Source organism: Hakea prostrata, chromosome 11 (assembly GCF_041222555.1).
Source record: "Hakea prostrata isolate BN-2017 chromosome 11, UWA_Hpros_2, whole genome shotgun sequence".
Lineage (NCBI taxonomy): Eukaryota > Viridiplantae > Streptophyta > Magnoliopsida > Proteales > Proteaceae > Hakea > Hakea prostrata.
Window position 1 is genome coordinate 16,989,197 of NC_142610.1, and position 9,790 is coordinate 16,998,986.

The 9,790-nt window shown below is 41.4% G+C and overlaps 1 pseudogene; it reads left to right on the top strand.

Moving 5' to 3' along the window:
• Positions 1-3,217: 3,217 nt before the first annotated feature.
• Positions 3,218-9,790, top strand: part of LOC149000452 (ABC transporter C family member 8-like) — a 9,766-nt pseudogene continuing 3,193 nt past the window's right edge.

A 9,790-nucleotide genomic window follows, 5' to 3' on the forward strand; every position in this document is an offset into this window, starting at 1 on the left:
TTCAGTACATCAAAGGTTTCTTCAAGGTCTGCCAAATGTCTTGCTAAAACTAGACTCTTCACGAGCATGTCATCAACGTAAACTTCCATGTTTTTCCCGATTTGTTGTTGGAAAATTTTGTTGACGGCTCTTTGATAAGTGGCCCCTGCATTATTTAAACAGAATGGCATCACCCGATAATAATAACTTTCCCGATTAGTCATGAATGATGTATGTTTCTCAACCTCCCGACTCATCAAGATCTGGTTGTACCCCGAGTAAGCGTCCATAAAGCTAAGGACCTCATGCCCCGTAGTTGTGTCAATAAGGAGATCAATCCTTGGGAGGGGATAACAGTCCTTCGAGCAAGCTTTATTCAAATATGTGTAGTTGGTACACATTCTCCACTTCCCGTTCGCTTTTTTGACCATTACCACGCTGGCCAACCAGGTGGGTCATTCAATCGGTTCTATAAAACCCGACTTTTCCAGCTTTCCAACTTCGATTCTGATCGCTTCAAGCTTTTCGATTGCGAAGTTCCTTCATCTTTGGATGACCGGGGTGGCATCTTTCTGGATCCAAAGCTTATGCTCTACTACCCGCCTATCTATCCCGGGCATGTCCCTTGTTGACCACGCAAAAATATCAGCGTTGTCATACAGGAACTGTGTGAGCTCCTTTTTGAATTCATCCGGTTGCTCTGATCCGATGAATGTCCCTCGCTCGAGTAGAGACTGGCTGAGTTGAATTCTCTCTAGTTTCTCTACCGGTTCCGCTCTTTGCATGCTTTCTTCATCCCGATTGTCACGAACTTCAATAATCAAAGCGGTTCTCGAACTCGCAGACCTTCGTTTCTCCTTCAAGTAGTTGGCATAGCATTGCCGGGAGGTAGACTGATCCGAGCAGCATTCTCCTACCCCTGCATCAGTCGGGAACTTCAGTTTCATATGTCGGGGGGATACAACTGCCTCAAGTGCATTGAGTGTTGGCCGTCCCAGGATCACATTGTACATTGACAAATATTTCACAACCATAAAGTTGACTCGAACCAGTGTGTCTTGGGGTGACTTCCCAATCTTGAGATCCAAGTGGATCGTTCCTTCAGCTACTGCCAAGGATCCTGCAAAACCATACAAAGGAGTCGATGAGGGGGTCAGTAGGTCATCAGCCAGTTTGAGTCTTTTGAAAGCCTCGTAGGATATCAGATCAACAGATGATCCTGTATCAACAAAGACCCGGTGGACCTCCCGATTGGCAATTTTAACTTTGATGATAATCGCATCACCATGCGGTGCTATAACTCTGCTTAGATCTTCATTGGTGAAGGTTATTGGCTCCGGGCATGCCGGATTTGGTCTCTTTTTGGGTAGGTGAACAGCTCCCACGAACCGTGCTTTTTGTTTCGCCTTCCTGATTGATTCTATAGTCAGGCCTCCCATGATCATGTAGACAGGCATCTCCTCCCGATCTTCTTTTTCTTTTCCCTTATCAGCCTTTTTGGCGGCTCCTTTCGGGCTAGGTGATCGGGCTCTCTTTTTGGGTACTGGTGAACCAGTATAGGGCTTTCCCGATCCACGAAGATGCTGACCAAGTTTACCTTGTTGGATTAATTTCTCGATTTCTGATTTCAGAATTCGACAATTATCCGTGTGGTGCCTGTAGTCTTTATGGAAACGACAATATTTTGTCATGTCCCGATCCTCTAGAAGAGAATGCAGATGTTCAGGCCACCTCAAAGATTTCTTGTCCCGGACATTCATCAGAATCTCTGACGGTTTTGCGTTGAGGGGAGTGTAATTCACCCGTCCCTGATCACGATTCCACTTATTTCTTGACCCTTGACTTTTGTCGTTTGGGGAATTCTTATCTGTGTCTTGATCAGATTTTCTATCTCGATCGGCTTTTACCCGAGTATTTATTACTCCCTCCCTTTCGCAATTTCCCCTTGCCTTTCACTTTCTATTATTTTTTTTATTTTAACCTCACTAACACTTAGATACCTAAACCCCTTCACCCCTAAACCCCATCCCATCCCACCACCAACCACATCTCTTTCTCCAACACCTCCTCCACAACACCACCAGAAATCACCACTTCATTCTCTTCTTCCCCCCCCCCTTTTTCCCCGTCCACACCACCCTATCTCTTCACCCCCCTTCACACCCCGAACACATGACCAGCCACTTACCCCCAACTCGTTATCAAAAAATGCCAGCAGCCGCCCCCACAACACAACCGGACCATTTCAAGGCCTGCCCCCAGAAACAACGAAACTAATCAACCCACCAACCCCCCCCCAACCCACTACAAACTAAACTAATTTAATATATCTTCTCTCCTCTTTCTTTTCTTCCTCCCCCAACGAGAAGGATGGAGGGATGATAATTTTAAGAAGAAAGAAGTTTTTTTTTTAATCCCATCAAAAAAGCTCCACACCCACCCCCCCCCCTCCGCGTCGCCCCCCCCCCCCCCCCCCCCCCCTCGCGCGCCGCCCTTCCCCTCCCGAGTCGATTCCCCCTTCCCCCCCCCCCATTTCATCCGCCGCCCCCCCCCCTTTGGGGACATTTTGGGCCCGCGATACCCTCGAACGTGAAGGCTGGGAAAGACTTTCTCCTTGGTCCTTGATCTCCTCCTGACGATTCCTTTGGGTAAGGGGCCCCCCCCTAGCCCACCCAACCCACCCCCCGGGTCCCGTCTTCGATGGTACCGTTAAATTCGACCGTGGCAATGATCCCGGTCCTCGTTGCTTCCCGCATCGGGATGGGTTACCCCTCGTCTCCCGGCTTGCCTACCTCTTGGGACACCCCTTCTTTGTCGGGATCCCCTTCCTGTTTGGAAGGCTCTCAGCAACCTTCCCGCTTAAGTGTTACGTCTTCGTCCTTGCTTGACTCCAATTTGATGGACCAAGTTACACAATACTCATTGCATCTTGAGCATGCCTTTTATTTTTTCATCCACATCTACCATAGTAGCATGGCCCTGGGGACCTTTGGATGTTCCTTCCCCATTTGGGTCCTCTAGAACCAGGTTGTCCTGAAGAGGATCGTGTTCTACTCGGGTTGAGGGGTCGACCCCATCTTCTAGAAGTGTTTGATCATCCCTGGTAGTTTCTTGCCAAGCACGACTGTTTACTCGTCTCACCATGACTTCTAAACTTGTCGTTCCCACAGACGGCGCCAAACTGATGCGTCTCAGTTAAACTTCTAGATTGACTAAGCCTCCTCTCATATTTGGGACAATGAGTCCTGCAAGAAAGGTTAGATGCGGGCCGGCTTGTATGCCTGGTATCCTCCTCCGATGGCAAAGTTAGACAATGAACAGAGTGAGGTCTCGTGCAAAAGCTACACAAGATTATACTCAGAGTGTATTGAATGCTTACCGGAGAGGAATGTCCCCTATCTTATACTGTTAATGTTACCTTATATGCATTTGGTAAGTCTATCCGACGGGGGCTGTCATATCTTTTGAGATCACGCCTTCCTGTTATTAATCCCGTGCAATCGTCGATGGAGTTGACTTTCTTAATAGAGAAAGGTTGCTCTATTAGTCGAGCGTTCATCGTGCCTTGATCAATTTAGTCGATTATGATCCCCATTGAATGTGAAGCCCCAACCGGGTATAACCCGATGGGCTAGGAAACCCGTGCCATGAGGTGACCAACTGGATGTGGAGACCCGTCCGGGTCTGACCTGGTTGGGTATGAAACTTCCGTATCACAATTTATAAAAATAAACAGAAATATTCAAAGCTATAACAACTATAGGGGCATTAAATTGATGAGCCATACTTGTAGAGTATAGGAAGAATAATTGAAACTCGTTTTGAGATACTTAACAACAATTATGGAGAATCAATTTGGATTAATGTGGGAAGATCTACAACGGATATTGTTACCAAATTAGGAGACTTATGAAAATGTATAAAAGAGAGTAAAAAAGACCTTCATATGGTATTTTATTGACTTAGAAATATCTTCATATAAATATTTATTGATTTAGAAAAAAACTACAATGGGGATTCCTAGAGGCATTAATTTGGCATGTACTAGAAAAGAAGTAATGTAGGAAAAATTGCAGTTTGTGGAACTGTTGGTGCTGGGAAATCATCACTCTTATATTGCTCTACTAGAAATGCGCAGAATCTCCAGGAACTGTAAGAGCTAGAATGTCTTTTTATTTCTTAAATATTGTTCAACCTACATGTAATTCAATTGCACTATGTTACGTGTTGCTTGTCACAGGTTGAAGTGTATTTGGGTCTGTTGCATATGTTTCCAAAACTTCTTGGATTCAGAGTGGTACAGTTCGTGACAATATTCTTAGGGGGAAGTTAATGGAATGAAAAGGCTGAGATATAGTAAGGCTGTCAAGCATGCGCACTTGATAAGGATATTGAAGTTTGGAAACCATGGCGACCTCTAGAGAAATTGGGCTTGAAGGGCTCAACATGAGTGGAGGACAGAAACAGTGATTCAGCTAGCCTGAGCAGTCTACAGCTGATGCAGATATCTATCTTCTTGATGACCCTTTTAGTGCAGTAGATGTCACCACAGCTTCTGTTCTATTCAATGTAAAAAATAAGCTAGAGTATTTTAAAAAGGTTGGGTATTGATGCTTTAAAGCTTATTTCTCATATACGAATACACAAGTCTTTTCTTAGTTTTCTGACTGCACTGATTCATTGCAGGACTGTGTCATGGTGCTCTGCAGCAGAAACTGCTCCATTCTGCCAACTCATCAAGTGCAAATTCTCACTGAAGTAGACAGGATTCTGGTGATTATGCCTTACTTTAATTATCACTCCTCATTTGTCTCTGCATTCTCAACTACATATTTGATCCATTTACCTCTCGATTTCCAGGTTATGAAATGTGGGAAAATCATTCAAATGGGAAGTTACAAGGACATCTTCATTGCTGGCACAGCCTTTGAACAACATTGTTAAGCACATAAAGATTCAATGACAGTATTGGATCCTGAAATTAATAGACATGGGGATAAATCTGATGTAATTGGATCTGAAGGGGGTACAGGATCCTACCTCACAAAACAGAATAGCGAGATCGGGAATTTGGCAAAGCCTCAGGCTAGGATCCAGCTAACAGAGGAGGAAGCAAGGGAGATTGGTGATGCTGGCTTTAAGCCATACTTAGATTACCTATGTATCTCAAAAGGATCAGTTCCTTTTGGTTTACTTACAATTTGTCAGTTTATATTTGGTGCTCTCCAGCTTGCTGCAAGTACTACAACCTATTGGCTTAGTGTAGCTTTACACATTACTCAAATCCAAGTGGTGTGTTAATAGGAACTTATGCAGGAATTTCAGCCATAAGTACAGTGTTTGCACTTCTAAGGTCCCTACTTGCAGCACGCCTAAGATAGAAGGCTTCAAAAAACCTTCTTTTCGGATTTCACTGATTCAGTGTCCGTTTCCCATGCTCTTCTTTGATTCAACCCCTGTTGGGTAGGACCATAACACGGGTAAGATAATCTTTTTATCATTTGACCATTTGCCTATAATTTCCAACTGTTGATTCATGGCTAATTTACTTGAATAGGCAATCATGTAGTGAGTGTGTTTGACTAAACATTCTGGAATTACAGTAGTGGTTTCTCCATTGTCTTGTGGATGTTAGATGAGAGTTACTTATGCTCCCTTATGATCCTGGGTAGCTACAATGAAAACTCAGGCTGGGTGATGTTGGATTCTTTTCTTGCAGGCATCATCAGATTTATGTGTTATGGATTTTGAAATCCCTTTTCTCCCTGACCTTCATGATTGCGGGTTGCTTTGAATTATTAGCAACCATAGTAGTAGCTGCCTCAGTCACATGGGAAATTATCTTTGTAGCATTCTTTGTATGATGGCTACAACTTATGTTCAGGTAGCACTCATATGAACTCTCCTTTTGGTCTGTGTCTTGTATTTAAATCAGAAGTCTAAAGACAATTACTTTGTTTTGATGTTTACAGAAAGAGGTACTATCAGCCTCTGCAAGGGAGCTGACAAGAATTAATGGAACAGCTAGAGCACCAGTTGTGAACAATACAGCAGAGACATCCTTGGAGTGGTTTCAATAAGAGCTTTTGACATGATGGCCAGGTTCTTCAGGATTACCTGAGTCTATGACATGGATGCAAAACATTTCTTTCATTCTAATGCTGCCGTGGAATGGTTTGTCATAAGAATAGAGGCACTCAGAATTTGATCCTACTCACTGTTGCCATTTTCCTAGTTTTTCTTCCACGGGGTGCTCTTACTCCTGGTACTTCTGATTATGAGAATTATTTGACTGTCAGAATGCTCAAATTCTAATTTGCATAGCTCTTACGCAAGTTAGTTGGGCTCTCTCTTTCATATTCTCTCAACTTGACCATTACCCAAGTGTTTGCTTCTAAACATTACTGCAAGTTAGCCAACTATATTGTGTCGTTGAACGGATAAAACAATTCATGTACAATTGTGGAAGACAAAGCCACCTTCCTCATGGCCTTCCTGGGAAGAATAGAACTCCGTGATTTAAAGGTGATCTACCAAATCATTTATTCATACTGGACTAGGGATATATGTCTTTATTATTTTTCCTATGGTAAGTAATTCACTTTTGGAGAACTCAAACATGTTAAAGTGAATGTGTGCCCTGAGGTCTTGGATATCTGAGTACAGAGTTCTCAGTTGCATCCCCAATTGTTCTTCATGAAATTTCTCGGTTGATTTCAGATAAAAATCTAAAATATTACCCAAATGCTCCACTTGTTCTCAAGGGAATCACTTGTACTTTCAGAGAAGCAACTAGAGTTGAAGTTGTTGGAAGAACTGGCAGTGGGAAGACTACATGGTTATGTGCTCTGTTCTGCCTTGTAGAACCTGAGAGCGGAACAATTCTCATAGATGGATTGGACATTTGCTCTATCGGACTGAAGGATCTGAGATTGAAGCTCAGCATCATTCCACAAGAACCAGCTCTTTTTAAGGGTAGTATTCGAACTAACTTGGATCCTCTAGGCCTCTATTCTGACAATGAGATTTGGGAGGTAAACCTAATGAATAATTTGATGTCCATGTTTTAATTACTAAGGAGCTCATCATGTTGCCTTTTGCAGGCTATAGAGAAGTGTCAATGTTTTACTAAGGATTAGACATTTGCTCTATTGGACTGAAGGATCTGAGATTGAAACTCAGCATCATTCCACAAGAACCAGCTCTTTTTAAGGGTAGTATTCGAAATAACTTGGATCCTCTAGGCCTCTATTCTGACAATGAGATTTGGGAGGTAAGGTAGTATTCGAAATAACTTGGATCCTCTAGGCCTCTATTCTGACAATGAGATTTGGGAGGTAAGCCTAATGAATAATTTAATGTCCATGTTTTAGGCTCTTTTTGGTATCAATTATCATTGTCAATTATGAGAAATTTTCATTATTTTAAATTGTTTGGCATCTATTCTAAATTTTATTTTTATTTAAAATAATAGAAAAACCTCCAAAATCCATAATGAACTTTTTGTCCATTATTGATTATGATGAGAATTTCATTATCTTCATTTGTGAGTTAACTTAAAGTTCTAGTAAATAGATGAGGGTAATATAGTCTTTATCTTTTATAACCAAATCTCTTTACCAATATTCAATTCTTGTACTTATTTATTTTAAATAGGCATAATAGAGAATTTGAATTTCTAGCATACTAGAAAGAAATCAGTTTGATACAAATCTAGTTCTAATGCAATAGTAAAAATAGTTATACAAGTTCTAATGTATATTATTTTACTATTGATATTGCTTGATCCAACAGTGAGTGATGAAGGCGAAAATTGGGTGCTGGGCAAGGCCAGATTTTCCGTCTTTGTGGAGTCCTCATTAAAAGAAACAGAATACTAGTTTTGGATGAAGCAACTGCATCAATTGATTGTGCAACAGATGCTGTTCTACAGAGAGTCATCAGGCAGAAATTCTTGAAATGCACTGTGGTCACTGTGGCCCACAGAGTTCCCACTGTCATTGACAGTGACATAGTCATGGTCCTTTCTGATGGTATGAGTCCCTCTTCTAAGGATACAGTAAGGAGTAAGATTAAGTATATTTTTGCATAGGTGCTCCAGAATACCAGCCAGAGACATTTCTGCCTAATAACACATTCTGAAACTGGAACACAGGATTTTATGAAAAACTGATCATCACTTGATGATGTTGGAGCATGATGATTTGGTCTTCTTGTTATTTTAGTTGCATGAATCTGACTTTGGAATCTGGATCTTTTTGTATCAGGGGAACAAGTGGAATTTGATGAACCTTCAAAACTAATGGAAGTCAACTCCTACTTCTCTAAACTTGTGGCTGAATACTGGTCCAGCCGCCAGGGGAACTCTGCTCAAAGCCTCGGCAACTAGCAGTGAAAGGGAGAATGAGTAAAGGATATTTGTACAACTTCAGTGAATACAAACCATAAGTAAAGTTGCAACTATGAGGTGCAATATGAGTATAGTTTACCAGCTACTGTTAGTTTGCAATTTTCATTTAAATCTGTGCATATGTTGTGGTCTATGGGTGCATTGAAAAACTGAAGTTCAGCCCAGGTTGCAGCCCCAAAGAAGGGGCACCTGCATACGTCTTGCTGTCTTTATAGTCTTATCAAAGAGATTCTGGGTTTGGTTGATTGACTATGTGGAGACTTATCTTTCTTTTTTGGGGGGGAAAAGAAATGATTCAACTGATTGGGGCACAGATACAATCAAGTGTCTGATTTTGCATCTTGCTGATGCTCTGTACATTGTTTTAAGATCCATGAAGTTTCATCTTCAGCTTCTGTTGAGAGTTTTTCTGTAAATTTAATTTTAAATGTCAATGATTTTAGAAAAGGAAATTGGTTGGACTTTTGGAGTTGCAGCAGGTTTATCAAGGAATGCCACCCTCCTATGTCAAGGAAACATCATAACTTGCTCCATCATGCGAAAGGGGTCATGGGTTCAAGTGTGGAAACAAACTCTTTGTGAAAATAAGTGTAAGGCTGCATACATTTTAATCTTCCCTAAGACCCTGATCACTGGTCTGGTGGTATGTTTCTAGTTAAGACCTTCAGTCAAATTCTTTCTGCTTGAAGGTGAGCCAAGTGCAATGGCTCAAAATTTGGAATTTTGCCAATCAAATTGACAAATCCAAGCAGGCAACTTATCCACTGTTTGAGTCATGCAAAATGTAATAGATGTATGAACTCATCTATTGTCTACCTTCTCATGAAATATGGCTCTGATTCCATGAAGGATTATTTGTTTCTCTGGCATTTCATCTGCAAATTTTTTTAGCAGTACTACTTTTATATAAAACCATTGTTGTCATAATGTGTGGGTGACAAAGCATCCAAGAAAGAAAAGAACATCAAGAAAAGACCATACAAGGTGACAAGATGGCCCCTTGGCGTCTAAGTACCAACAAAGCACCTAGACTTTTAGGTGACGCCTTAATAACTATGCACATAACCTTACCATTTGATTATCTATCCTCTTCAACCTCAATTCCCTCTGAATGTTTTTTGCTAGCAACAGCTCATGTTGTGTTATTAAAATGCTTGACATGGGCTTCAAACTTTGCAACTTCACGAAAGTCAGGATGTTTGGGTTTCTAGATCATCTACATCTGATCAGTATAATACTAAACTAGCCTACAAGGAGATAACTAGAAGAACCTCTACCCCTTCAAATATTTTGTTAGATGCTTGGTAGAAAATTCTTTTTGGAAGCTCAAATTACACCTAAAATTTAAAATGTTCTTTTGATGACTTGTTAATGCGGGGATACCAGTTGGGGCAATTAGCT